This window comes from Podarcis vaucheri (genome assembly GCF_965113315.1).
Source record: "Podarcis vaucheri genome assembly, chromosome: 6".
In the NCBI taxonomy this organism is placed as follows: domain Eukaryota; kingdom Metazoa; phylum Chordata; class Lepidosauria; order Squamata; family Lacertidae; genus Podarcis; species Podarcis vaucheri.
The window spans coordinates 81,738,076-81,753,436 of record NC_138764.1 but is presented as its reverse complement, the minus strand read 5'-3'; positions in this window follow the sequence as shown (position 1 = coordinate 81,753,436).

Below are 15,361 nucleotides of genomic sequence, written 5' to 3'. Positions count from 1 at the left end.
CATTGCGGGAGGGGGGGGAAGATGGTGAAGGTTCCATTGCACCATCTTAGAGCTATGTTAGATACAGGCCATAGTAACAAAATTAAATACTTTTTAAAAAGTATTTATATAGGTTATGTTTAGATCAATTCATGATAAAGGTTCACTAAGCAGCTTACAATGTAGAGCAAAAACTGGGGGGGGGGGAGCCTTTTGCTGCTTATAAGCCTCCCCTGCAATAAGGATATGGTAGCCAGCTGTATGTCATCTAGCCTGGTGAGAGACCCCCCCCTCCCTTCTGTACTGTACTTAAGACAGACCGGAAGACTAGTACCATAAACTTTGTTGTCACTTAACTCTTGTTTTGCTTATATTTATGTACTTACCGGTAAACCTAGATGAGATGGGTTATTTGTAACATTGAATTTATTCTGTGTTTGTTAAATTGTTGATTCATCATTTTTAAAAAAATTATCAATGAGCTTTGTATTTTGTTTATTGTGTTTTGATGTTTTGAGTGTTTGCTGTAAGCTGCCTGGAGCACAACTCATTGTGGAAAAGGTGCATATAACTAAGCTCAATCAATCAATCAAAAATTTACATCTGGGAAGGGGGGGAAACAGCAGGGGTATACAGAAAAGACAAGGAGCTGAAAGCCAACTATTTGGAAATGGTGTCATCCGAATGCTCTGTATAATATGAGTGAGCAAAAAGACAGCAATGCCACTGTGCATCTTTTGAATCTTAAAACAAAACACCTGTTTGTCTTTAGAGATATAACAGGAAACATGTAGGCAGTATTCAACCCAACACAGATCAGTAAGAATCAATGTACACTTTACACAAAATGAAGCAGTAGATTTTGTTATTACGATGGTGTGGGGTGCAGGTAGAATTCTGGACTAAACCATTTCAGACTCCAGGTAGGAAGACCATATTTTTAATGCTCTCCCACATAAACAAGCTCGAGCAATTTCCTGCATGTAGCAAACCAATACAGAGAGAGAGAAAAAAAATAGTAGCCTTATATGTTACTTTTACATGCAATCATTTTTTTAAAAAATGTGGGAGCAGTCAGAATTACTCTCTCCCACCATCTGAAGTGAGGCAGTTCAGAGTTTTTAATCACCTCATTTTGGCAACTGGCTCTTGGGACCCAAATGTCACAGAGGGGACAATTTTCCTTCATATCAGGACACTCTCCCCCTCTTTCTCTCCTGTAACTCTTCTCTACTGAGACTTCAGGACCAAGCAGTAACCCAGGTGTGGAGAACCTTTGCCCCTCTAAATGCTGCTCAGCTACAACTCCCATCATCCCTGGCCATTGGTCATGCTTGCTGGGGCTGATGGGATTTGTAGTTCAGCAACATCTGGCAGGTCAAAAGTTCTCCCCACCCACAGTAACCTTTTACCATAAACTTGAGGCCACTCCATGCTCATAATCTGATTCTTGTTGTACTATTTCCATCTCTACCTTAGGCTCTAAAGCTGCTCATTCTGCAACCATTCCCTCCCCACAGGTCATAGCACCAACACCCTTCAAAAAGGTTCGATCCCACTAAGGCCATCCTATTTATAATCCCCTCATGTTCTGACTCCTGAACACAACATTGGCCAGGTCATCATCTCTTAGTCTCCACACTTGACATCAGGAGCACGTCTCTTACTATATACAAATTCAAGCGTGCCTCTTACTATATACAAATTCTTTTCATAAAAACACAGGATAGTCTGCTGCTGAGGGAGGTGCACTGGTTGCCGATTTGCTACAAGGCCGAAGCCCGAAACTCCTCAGGCCCAAACAACCTTAAGGATGCTGACGCCTTCTCAGGGAGCACTTCTGGTGGCCCTGAGGTTTGATGTGGCTCCTGTGGAACCAGTGGCGTAGCGTGGGTTGTCAGCACCCGGGGCAAGGCAAGTAATTTGCGCCCCCTAGCCCGTGGATTTGCATCCCCTAACCCGTGGATTTGCGCCCCTAACCCTAACCCCCAGATGTTGCGCCCGGTGTGGCCGGGCCCCCCTGCACCCCCCACGCTACGCCACTGCGTGGAACTCCCTGCCAGGAGAGATTTGGAAGGAACCTTCCATTTTCCCTTTTTTTCCCAGGCATATTTTGAAAGCGATATTGTTCAGACAGGCCTTTGCAATATAATTTTTCTCATTTTAACTGAACAATATTGGTTTTGTTGATGTTTATAATAAGGGTTTTATGGGGTTGTTGTTGTTTTTGCTGATTTTATTCTGATATGTTGCATACCACCTGAATGCATATTTTCCTGAAGGTGTGGGTTATAAATACATAAATAAATAAATCCTCTCCGCTCTGCTCATGTCTGGTGTGTCGCAGCTGCACTTACACTGTCCTTTCTCTGCATCACAAATGGCAGGATGCAGCGTCCAGTGTAACCGTGCGAGTGCAAAATGGTACACCGGTACTTAAATGCAGTGCTATTCTATCCTATTCACTCAAGCAGCTTTGGCAGAGGATACAATTGCACTATTAATAGAAGATTAAGCCTGAGCTTGCGGATTGTGTTTCTACTCTTCCTGTCTGTCGAGTCAGGCAATCTCAACTGTGATAAAGAGAGAGAAATAGCTCTCACACAGACACACTTGCCTCTATTTATAACGACTATGTAAAAGGCCAGCTATAAGGCAGCCCAGCCCAAAAAACATGAGTGATAAGACCGACTTGCACTTTCAGTTAATGGGCTTGAAAGGGAGATGCTGGAAACTGGACCACTCAAATCAAGAGAAGATGCAGCATGCGAAACAGAGGTAGCAGGTGCCTCTTGGGACAGGTAGGGCAGAGCACTGGTCAACAGCAAGTGGAGCAAGAGCTCTCTAGCCTACAAAAATATTTACTGCAACCAATGTTATCATATTTAAGATGCTGCAAGAGTCTTTGTTGTTAGTGCAGGTATCATCCATAAACAGTCATACCTCGTGTTGTGTTCTGCTCATTACAGACTTTCAAGTTACGAACGCTGCAAACCCAGAAGGGTTCGCCACCCATGCATGCGCAGAAGCGATCTGCGCACTTCACACATGCACAGAAGCACTCGATGGCGCCGCTCACATGCGCAGAAGAGGAGCTCTAGTTGCAGACTTTTCGGGGTGCGAACGGCACCCTGAAACGGAATCAGTACCACTGTACAATAGTTGGAAGTTTGGGTGCAACTCAGTTTGCTGAGAGGGGGTTGCATGGGGTTAAAACAGATAGAATAAGAGACCTCCAGATTCCCAAGCTATCCCTGTGCCTTTGACCCCTTTGCTGACCTCCCGATCCCCTTGAAGTCTAGACTGATACATCTTAGGTTGCATCCTGTTTACAACCTCCTCACACTTCTCTTTTGGACCTCAAAATGAGAGGTCACCTTGACTCTATCTTCTGAGGGGGGAAAGGCACAAGCATGTCTTTGTCGTCTCTAAATTAGTTAGTGAGATTGGAACTAGAAACCGGTTTCCACCCAAGTTGTGCACTTCCTATCATCAACTATGTTGTTAATTTTCTTACGCCTCGAGCATCTCTCTGGATGTGATCACAAAAGGGAAATACTACTCTCTCACCCAATTCACAAGCCATACGCTTGCATTGCATGCCCACTCTGCCCACTTAAGAGCTCTGATAGGTAATGGGGCTCCTTTTCAACATAGGTACCTGCTCACTTTTAGTTTTGATGTGCAAGGAATGATTAAGCCTCCACCTTGCCCAGCCCTTGCACTTCGCAAGACAAAGGAGACGGTTAACAAGAACTCTCACAGCTAAGCCTTTTTTTTCCCCTCCCCTTATTTTTTAAGACCTTCGCAAACCAGCTCAATCTGATCTCATAGCCTTCTTGCTGATACGTCTCACTTTATTGGTGAGTTTGGCCTTGGGTGTCTCAGCTGTTTGATCAATATTGCAGGGGGTCAGTGATATTTTCTCCCTTTTAGTGTCTTGCTGCCTTTAACTTTGTCACCTGATGAACAGCGCTACCCCTTGAACGCTTATCTTGTATCGATTTTCTCAGCTCTCTTTCTGCATTTCCAACTGTCTCACCATTTCCTCTCCTGTCACCGGATGCCCATTTAATGTTAACTTATCCCCTTCTACACAAACTCCTTGTTCTTGCAGGGATCCTTTTTTTTCCCCTGCCTCCACCACAACAGCAGATTGTCAAAAAAACAATTTCCTCCTTTTGGAGGGGAACTGACTCATTGATAGCCTTCAGCCATTTATTGTCTGTCACAGGGATTCTTGCTTTCTCTCTTTGCCCCCATGATGATGATCACTGCAATTTCAAAAGGGAGAGGAACACTGTAAATTGAAGTTTCTGTTCTGTATTTTCGTTGCTCCATCCCCTGATAAGCCACTTGATTAAAGGGGCCTTGTGCCAGGGTGGAAGAGCAGATGGAGCCCATCCTCAGACATATTTATTCAAAATATATATAGCCCACTTTGCCAGCTCTTGTTCAAAGGAGCTTACAGCAGCAGAGACAGGGCAGGGGAAGTACAATCATATAAAATGGATGAAATCAGAATGAAACAGGGGCGACTCACCTGTGTGGATCTCCCGAAGTTGAGCTTCAAATCCCATCATCTCCATCAAATATGGGCAATGGGCAGAGTTGGTGGGAACTGCAGTTCAACAATTTTAGGAGGTTCACAGATTAGCCACCCATGAAATAAAAAGAGATTGTGTGTGTGGTTGTGTATGTATGTATGTATGTATGTATGCACACACACACGTGCTCAGGCACTCACCGACACACACATCAGTCATTCAGGGAAATTGACTAAGACAACTTTACCCAACTGGGTAATTCCAGATGGAAGCTGATGGAGCTGGAAGTAGCTGATGGACTTCATTTTAAGTTGCTTTAAATATTTGCGATATTGAAAAATTAATATTAATAAAGGTAAAGGTAAAGGGACCCCTGACCATTAGGTCCAGTTGTGACCGACTCTGGGGTTGCGGCGCTCATAATAATAATAATAATAATAATAATAATAATAATAATAATATCTTTATTGTCATTGCCCCCTCTCGGGGACAACGAAATTACTTGGCTGCTCCATCCACCCAGGTAGGGCACTCCACACAAAATCAAAACAACTATAAAAACACTAATTAAAACAATACTGTATAAAACAGCAAGGAAGATTAGATGACTTTCAAAGTCCAGGCTTCCCATTCAGGGCCGAGATCGCTCTGGGGAAGAAGCTGTTCTTCTGATCATCTCGCTTCATTGGCCAAGGGAGCTGGCGTACAGCTTCCGGGTCATGTGGCCAGCAGCGCACGGAAACGCCGTTTACCTTCCCGCCGGAGCAGTACCTATTTATCTACTTGCACTTTGACGTGCTTTCGAACTGCAAGGTTGGCAGGAGCAGGGACCGAGCAACGGGAGCTCACCTCATCGCGGGGATTCAAACCGCCGACCTTCTGATCGGCAAGCCCTAGGCTCTGTGGTTTAACCCACAGTGCCACCCACGTCCCTATTAATATTAATTGGGTTGCTGATGGATTTGAAGTCCCCAGGAAGAATACAGTTGGGTCATACTGCTCCTTCGTAAGCATACTGATGACATCTTGCTCAAACTCCCTAATTCAGCCCTGGAAACTAGCTTTGAGGACTCAGCCATGCCTGCCTCAGTGGAGAGGAGAGCGGACTGGGGGGGGGCAGAACCGACATGATTGGTCAGTTAGTTAAGTATTTCTATTGTTTTACTTGATGGGGGGACAGCTGCCCCCCTTGGCTACGCCCATGTCAGGACCCACCACTGAGAACCACTGGAGCAAGAGATTATTTAGCAGCAAGTCACTTTTTCTCTCCCACCAGTTGTTTTTGAGGCCTGTATAATAATTGTTGCTGCAGAAGCCCCTGGAAATATTCTTCCAAATACAATGGTACCTCGGGTTAAGAACTTCATTCGTTCTGGAGGTCCGTTCTTAACCTGAAACTGTTCTTAACCTGAGGTACCACTTTAGCTAATGAGGCCTCCCACTGCCACTGCACCACCAGAGCACGATTTCTGTTCTCATCCTGAAGCAAAGTTCTTAACCCGAGGCACTATTTCTGGGTTAGCGGAGTCTGTAACCTGAAGTATCTGTAACGCAAGGTACCACTGTATTATTGTCTTAGATGGTGGGCTTTACCTTTGCCCCCCCCCCGAAAAAAATGGTTTCCTGTGTGCAGCCCTTCCAAACAACCCCAGTACAACTGATGGCATTGTGCAATGTCATCTCAATCTGTTTGTGAAAAAATTCAGAGTGATTTGGAAATGAGTCAAATCAAAGTAATTTCTGAGCCAATCGGGCATGAGCTGGACGAGTACTTTCTTTTGTCTATCTTGAATCTTCCAGCAATCCGCTTCATTGTATGGCCTCAAGTTCCAATGTTATGAGAGAGGGAGACAAAAATTCTCCATCTACTTTCCCCACACCATACTTAATTACTGATTTCTCAGACCACATCTTCCTCCTATCAGGACTAAACTGTTTCATGGACTGGTTGAGCCTAGAGAAATCAGGAGATACCTATAGGTAATTGCCCTTAGACAAAAGCTCACTCTCAACTCAGAAACTAGCAAACTAAACTTTGTGTACAAGAATACAGCTCAGCCTTGGATGAAATATTTATAAATGAGAAGCTGGGGGCAGGGTTAAATGGAGAGGTTTGGAAATACACATTTGTCTTTGCAGAGGGAGTAGCGCACCATCATTATTCAAAGTGTGAAAAAGAGATATTGATTAAAAACGCCAGAGATGCAAAGAGATCTTGATAGGCCTGGATGAAGAGGAAGGAGCCCTGTGACCTAAACTGGACTACATCTTTCCATTTCTTTGATCCAATTATGCACAATTCTATTAACTTGCAAAAAAAAAAGTTGTCCCTGGGGACAGAAGGGGTTAGAAATGTACTGCACTGTGCTTTAGTTGTCTGGGAACTTATTGGGTAGTCATTTAGGTCAATACAGTACAGTGAGCAGGGAAAGCCAGGCATTTCAATGTCTACAATGTGATCTTTGCTTCAAATCCCCGATAATACAAGGTAGCCTATATTAATGGGACACAGGTGGCGTTGTGGGTTAAACCACTGTGCCGCTTGGGCTTGCCGAACGAAAGGTCGGCGGTTCGAATCCCCGTGACAGGGTGAGCTCCCGTTTTTCGGTCCCAGCTCCTGCCACCCTAGCAGTTTGAAAGCACGGCAGAAAGATCAGAATGGAATGCATGTATGAAAAGCAACAATGACTAGTGAATAATTTTATACTTGTCGGAACAATCATACTACCTACTTATATTCCCTTACATCGTATGGTTATCACTGTTTCAAGCAATTTTTTTCTTTTTGTTTTGCCTTGTTTTCCTTTTCTTCGCTTTCTTTCTCCACAGAAAAATTTCAATAAAATATAACTAAATTGAAAAGAATCATTACAGCTCAGAATTCTTTGAGGGAAATGTGTGCTTTGAATGCACTTTAATGCTATAGTTGTGTACACAGTCAGTGTAATATTGTTTTTAATGCTGTAACCTGCCTGGGACCTGAGGGTGAAGGGAGCGTCGTTAATTGATTGATTGATTGATTGATTACATATGAGGGGAGGATTCTCACATCTTGCCCCCGGGGGAGATGTGCAATCCCTCTTCCACAGGGGTTGGCAAGGTTTACCTCACGTGGGCTGGTTCACTCCAGCGGAGATCCCTCTGTGGGCCAGTTTGCACATGCATCTGCGCAGATGCGATTTCCGGGGCATGCGCAGAAGCGATTTCTGGCATCGCAAAAGCGAGTCCCCGCACTGCGCCGCACCGCTTTAGCACAGCACGTGGGGACTTGCCGAGCGGGTGGCTCAGGGGCTGGTTAAATGACCCGTGGGCCACTTGTGGCCCATCAACCTTAGGTTGCCGACCCCTGCTCTTCCATTATGTTAGCCAGAAGCACAGCAAGCATTTCCCTGCGCTTCTCTGACAGAAGGAAGCAGCTCCCAAAACAAATGATTCTGTTCTATTCTGCAAGTTGGAAACAAACCGAAGCTATGATGAAACAAGCCCTACCATTAGGCAGAGGGAAGAAGCTGCCTCGGGTGGAGCAGACAATGGCGGCTTGCCCTATGCCGCCTATTGACCTTGGGTGTCGTGCCCTGTCCCCAGTGAGCTTCTGGGGAGCGGGGCTACATCCTGTCCTTCAACACGGATAGCAAAATCGTTGCAAGTGCAGAGATGAAGTCTTCCAGTAGGCAAATACTGAATTTACTCAGCTACCATGCAAGAAGGAGTACATAAGAGACACAGTGTGGTATAGTGTCTAGAAACTGAATTGAAATCCCCCCTGCCCTCTTTCAACAATGAAGCTCACTCAGTAACTATAGGCCAGTCATGATTTCTCCCTCTAATGATAAAGGTAAAGGACCCCTGACAGTTAAGTCCAGTCAAAGGCGACTATGGGGTTGCGGCACTCATCTCACTTTCAGGCCGAGGGAGCCAGCGTTTGTCCACAGACAGCTTTCCGGGTCATGTGGCCAGCATGACTAAACTGCTTCTGGTGCCATGGAACACCATGACGGAAACCAGAGCGCATGGAAATGCTATTTACCTTCCCGCTACAGCAGTACCAATTTATCTACTTGCGCTGGTGTGCTTTCCAACTGCTAGGTTGGCAGGAGCTGGGACAGAGCAACGGGAGCTCACCCCAATGTGCGGATTCGAACCACCGACCTTCTGATCGGCAAGCTCAAGAGGCTCAGTGGTTTAGACCACAGCACCACCCGCGTCCTCTAACACACCTCACAGGAGCCTTATGATGATGAACCAGGAAGGTAGATATACCACCCTGAGGTAGTTCAAGGAAGGGTAAGATAATAAATTATTAGGAATCTTGTAGGACTCAGGGGTTTAATTCAAGCCCAACTATGGTTATAATTATTCTTTTCGGGGGTATATTTATGATAGGTTGTAACTGGATGATTTAATATATTGTGATATAAATTTGAATACGTGTGTTTGTGTGTGAAATTACCAGACAGTGCAACATACACTGGGCTAATAATATTTAATATTTTATCCTGCCCAGTTTTATTGGGTTTCATCCTCCCTCACCAGATGCAATGTGATTGTTGAGGAGATTCTGCTTTTGGCCCACAGCTCTGTCGCTGTGGGCTGTGGTGTTAAAAGCTGTGATTTAACATACACAGTCTCTTTTATTCATCTAACAAGTTTATTCCTTTGTCAGGTACTGCCTCGTATCAAAGGATTTTTACCGAGGTGGGCGTGCAGGGAATTTATTGCTGTAACAGGTTTATTCTTGCAACCTTTTATTCATTTATGCAGACTCCCTTCCATTTGGCGTCTCTCTGCATAAGTGGGCAAAAGATCTGAGACCATGAGACCACAGCGCCCCCTTGTGGTCCAAAGCAGCACCTGACAGCCCGAACATTAATCATAGCAGCAGGAGTGTAAAATTCAATTTTACCTCTCCATTCATTCTGAGATGAGCTGAAGGCCGGCCTTGTACATATAAACCACACTTTACTTCATCAGAGCCCCGGTAACAAATGGTGTGTCTTCTTCAGGGAGTTTAACCATCAAAAAACAGCGCACCATTTAATTCCGCTCGCGCCTAGGGTCAGAGCAGGAGCTCTTGGCATCAGCAAATGCTTCAGCCCTCAGCTGCGCAGTAAACTATGTTTTAGAGATTGTTCCTCAATATGAAATGATCAGCCCATTTATCTGCTAAAGGAGCCCATCTCTTTGTTCAGCCTCCCAATATTTTTTTCCGCTGACCTGATCTGGACAATAAACCAGAGCCGTCTTAAGATATTCACTGTTCAATTTGTTACTTGAGTGCCTACAAGCTCGGCTGTCTCCCGTCAGAATCCCAGCGTCCAATTTCCACTTTCGCCAAGCTAGCCTGGATTCTCACTTGGTTTGGCAAGACAAAGGGCTGGAGCCATCCTCAGAGATGGTCCGACAAGGCCACCAAAGATATAAAAACAAGAACCTGGCGCCCCAACCCAAATTATCCCAAAGTATATCACCACCATCAGTCTACCTTTCACTCTAAGGTTGGCTACAACATTAAAGCTTTATACAGTAACACATCAATAAAAGATTTTAAAAGTTTAAAATAAATTGCAATCACAAGAATAGGGTGGGTCCCAAAACATACATCTCAAGTGCCAAAGACCAGTCTCTCCGACACACAGCAAAAACTGCATGGAGAAGATGCAAGAGGAAACTCTGCGGGGAGGGAACTCCACATTTTAGGGGCTGCCACAAAGAGATCCCAAGCCACCAGCTCCTCAAGATTCAGAGGGTGGTGGAACTACTAAGAGAGTCCCCTGTGCTCATCTCTAACACCTGAAAGGGTTAAAATAAAAAAAATTCCTTCCAGTAGCACCTTAAAGACCAACTAAGTTAGTTCTTGGTATGAGCTTTCGTGTGCACGAAATTAATCTGTGTATCTGAAGAAGTGTGCATGCACACGAAAGCTCATACCAAGAACTAACTTAGTTGGTCTTTAAGGTGCTACTGGAAAGAATTTTTTTATTTTGACTATGGCAGACCAACACGGCTACCTATCTGTAACTGGAACCTGAAAGGGTTCATAGGGAAGGAGGCAGACTTTCAGCTACAGTGGTACCTCGGGTTACATACACTTCAGGTTACATACGCTTCAGGTTGCAGACTCCGCTAACCTAGAAATATTACCTCAGCTTAAGAACTTTGCTTCAGGATGAGAACAGAAATCGTGCAGCAGCGGCACAGCGGCAGCAGGAGGCCCCATTAGTTAAAGTGGTGCTTCAGGTTAAGAACAGTTTCAGGTTAAGAACAGACCTCCAGAACAAATTAAGTTCTTAACCCCAGGTACCACTGTATTTGGAACCTAAGTCATTCAGGGCTTTAAACACCAACATGAACACCTTGAACTGAATCTGGAAACAGATTGGAACTGAGCCCAAAGAAATTTCGGCTCTGAAATTTGGACAGGTGGCTAAAAGGGGAATGCTACCATTCTTCATCCCTTTTTTTACATTTATATACTGTCTTTTCCCCAAAGAATTTGAGGTGGCATGCATAGTTCTCTCCCTCCCCATTTTATCTCCACAACCACCTTGTGAGGTAGATTAAGCTTGAGAGTGAGTAATTGGTCCAGCGTCACTCATCGAGCTTCATGGCCGAGGGAGGATTTGAACCCTGGACTCCCAGGTCCTATTCCCACACCCTAACCACTACACCCTACTGGATTTCCCAGACTCCCTCCTTTACCTTTGAAAGTGTATGGTCATATTTCATTTTAATTATTTGTGCCCCCCCCCCAAAAAAAATATACAGTGGTACCTTGGGTTACAGATGCTTCAGGTTACATACGCTTCAGGTTACAGACTCCGCTAACCCAGAAATAGTACCTCGGGTTAAGAACTTTGCTTCAGGATGAGAACAGAAATCGCGCCGGGGCGCTGTGGCGGCAGCAGGAGGCCCCATTAACTAAAGTGGTGCTTCAGGTTAAGAACAGTTTCAGGTTAAGAACAGACCTCCAGAATGAATTACGTTCTTAACCTGAGGTATCGCTGTACTGGCATCACCAGAGACAATGATGAGGCTCTTCTCAGTAGACAGAGGCCTTCAGCAACCTGTGTGCATTTCTGTTTGGGGTGTGTGTTGGGTCTGGATGAATCCCATATCAAAGAACCAAAGCTTGTTGAAAGTTGAAACTGAGAGCTCTGAACTGAGGCAGGGACCTCCAAATCAAATCAGATGTTAAGAAACAACAAACAGCATGTCTGCAAAAATTGAAAGGTTCCTTGCCATATAAGGAAAATTCCAGGGGAGAGGAGAGCTCTTTTTTGTCTGACAAGTCTAGCTTCTCATCATTGGGGATGGCTTTACCAGGCCTCTCCAATCAAAGCACTTCTCTGTTCCATCCACTTTGCTACTTCTGCTAGTGGTGCTTGCTTGGAAAACGCTGGGCATGGCTACATTTCCACTTCTGTCAAATCAGCTATGAACTTAAGGCAATATTCAACTAAATTTTTGCACAAATGCAAGGGTTAGTGCTAGTGCAAGGGGATTCCCTCCCTCTCCTTCTCCTCCACCAACAAACCCCACTCTATCCCCAAATCTGCTCCACGGGGTTGGAGGGAGCCACAAAACAAATGTAGAGGACACATGGGACAAGGAGGAGAGTACATTCCACCCAGCAAGGAGAAATTCTTGCACTAATGATGGAATCTTAGCTTTAGTACTGCATTGCTTCTGTGACTTCTGGTGTGAGCTGAGCCGAACACAAACCTGAAGCTGTTTTCCATGGGTAGGCAAACTAAGGCCCAGGGGCCGGATCTGGCCTAATCGCCTTCTAAATCCGGCCTGTAGACGGTTCGGGATTCAGTGTGTTTTTACATAAGTAGAATGTGTCCTTTTATTTAAAATGCATCTCTGGGTTATTTGTGGGGCCTGCCTGGTGTTTTTACATGAGTAGAATGTGTGCTTTTATTCAAAATGCACCTCTGGGTTATTTTTGGAGCATAGGAATTCCTTCATTTTTTCCCCTTCAAAATATAGTCCGGCCCCTCACAATGTCTGAGCGACAGTGAACCGGCCCCCTGCTGGAAAAGTTTGCTGACCACCGCTATTTTCATTTTATTTCTCACAACCCTGTAGCCCATGCACCAAATCTTTTGAAATTTTGGAGTATCTTTACAATGTAAAGGATCTCTGACAGTTAAGTCCAGTCACACACAACTCTGGGGTAGCGGCGCTCATCTCACTTTACAAGCCGAGGGAGCCGGCGTTTGTCCACAGACAGTTTTTCTGGGTCATGTGGTCAGCATGACTAAGCCACTTCTGGTGCAATGGAACACCGAAACCAGACCTTCTGATCGGCAAGCCCAAGTGGCTCAGTGGTTTAGACCACAGCGCCAAACGTGTCCCCTCTACAATATAGGTCATTTTTATTTTTAACGAATTTGTCCCCAAAACCAGAGGGAGGGAAGTTCTCCCTACCAAATCAGTCTTAGAGGCACCTAGAACAAAAACTGCTTTCTTAGCTGGGGGTGCCTCTCTGACATGCTATTTTCATACAAATGGTCCACAAAATAATAGAGATTAAGCAAATCCGTTTTTACCCACTCCAAAACTGCAGTTACATGAAAACTACTGTAACTATCCTTGTGAAATGTAAAAGGATACATCTTGCTTGCAAATTTCATTCAATTCTGCCAAAAAATTAATGTGCATAACCCTTCCTTTTTTAAAAGGTGGCTGGCATCATAACAACAAAAACCCTAGGCTTAATACGTCTGTAATTTGGCATGACATGTCCACTCAAGACGGCCTACTATGCTTGCAAAATTCATCTGCTTCTGCCAAGAAGCTGTAACCATTTTAAGAATTGCCTCATAATAGCAAATGAGACACAAAGTTTCATTTTTTCCCCAAAATGCACTTCTGGACTGACCTGAAACAGAAGCCTCTGAAGTGCCTTGGACCCAATTGGGCTGTTTTCTGAAGTGCTGAATCAGGGCCTGAACTGAATCTTGTGCCTGGTACACACCCCTGGTTTCTGCAGCACTTGAAGATTAATTCTTTGCATTACACAGAACGGCTAATTCAAGAGAGGATTCACGAAATGTGGGTGCCCCAAGGCCCATTCTAGCACATCAAGAAGTGCCATTTAGCCTCAGGTTTGTCAATATAGGGGCAGGAGAGGTTGACTACAGGCCATTTTGGCCTTGTGCTTTCTGTAGTGATGGACCTGTCACCTAAGCTGCAATAGAACAGGACCACAAGTTGCTTTAAACCAGGGGTCAGCAACCTGCAGCCCATGAGCCACAAGCAGCCCACGGGGGTCGTTTAAACGGTCCACAGGCCGCCCCTGAACCGAGCCACCCGCTCAGTGAATCCCTGCACGCTGTTCTAAACCAGCACAGCACGGAGCAGGGACTCGCTTCCACGGCGCCTGAAACCGCGTCTGTGCAGACGCAATCCGGCCCACAGAGCGATCTCCACGGGAGTGAACCGGCCCAGGCGAGGTAAACCTTGAAGACTGAAACACTAGTCCTGCTCAGAGTAGAGCCATTTCTATTACTGAACATGACTTAGGTTCATTAATTTCAATGGGTCTACTCTTGAGTAAAACGTTGTTGCTTGGGTCTGAACTGCAGAGAGCTGGAGCTTGTGAAGGGATTTTGGAAGTTATAGTGTACAAGAGGCCCTTTCAGATAGTGAGGGTTTTTTAGAAGATAACCACAGGTATTTCCACTGACATGTCAACCAAAACTAGCAACTTTTGAAGATTCTCCCAGTGAAGTATTCAGTCTTGTAATCCAATTCAGGAACCCATTCATCCCTCTGCAAGCTTAAATTTAATCAATGAGTAGAGAACAAGGTGACAATGTTAAATAATATATCCAACTTCAGAATGTGCCCCACGCTTGTTACCCTTTTGTCTTTCTGCTTATCTGTATAATTCTGCTTGAGTGCCTGGATCTTTCAAAAGTTCAAAGCAGACAATATTCAGAACTATTGATTGTCTTCCCATGATTCAACATTAAGTACAAAAAAAGCACATAATGAGGCTAATGGGCACAGCACCCAGCTTTCTGAGTACGTAGCCTTTAGAAAAATAATCTCTCACCTCTTATTAAAAGAGGGAAGTGATAGGCTTGATGGGGTGTATTATTATTTATTTGATTTATACGATTTCTCCCCTTTGTATTACCAATGAAAGAATTGCACAAAGGAAAGAAAAATGTACAAATCTTGAAGTACATAATTTGGAACGGTCTCCTTTGGGAGGCCTGCTTCATTAATTCTTTTTTTAAAATGTAAAAAAAATATAAACATATTATTAAAACAATAAAACCTCTCAAGTAGTTTATAATAAAAAATCCCAACATTCAAAAAATTATCTAACAACTGGATAAAAAGAAAACAGAAGTGCATATCTCAAATAAAGCTGAAACTGAGCAATGTATAAATAAAATAAAAAAAGTTAAGAGACCTGGAAAGAGCTTTTAAAAGGCACTTACAGAGAACAACTGTCTCCACCTCATGAATGACCTGAGGGAAAGCATTCCAGAGAGTGCATGCTGTTAAGGTAAGGCTACCAGATTTTTTTCAATGAATCCGGGGACACTTTTCAACATCAATGGATTTTGTATGGGGACTGATGTGTAAATCCGGGGACTGTCCCCAGGAAACTGGGACGTTTGGTAACCTTATGTTAAGGCCCACTAAGTGACAAACTTGCTAGCCGTGGAATGACCAGCAAGATCTCCCCAAATCTTATAAGGCTTGGCTTGTACCAAGAAAGGTGGTCCACAAAGTATCCTGCTTTGCAACTTCACCAACCCATTTTCCAACGAGTACAGTGGACGCTCAGGTTGCGAATGTGATCCGTGCGG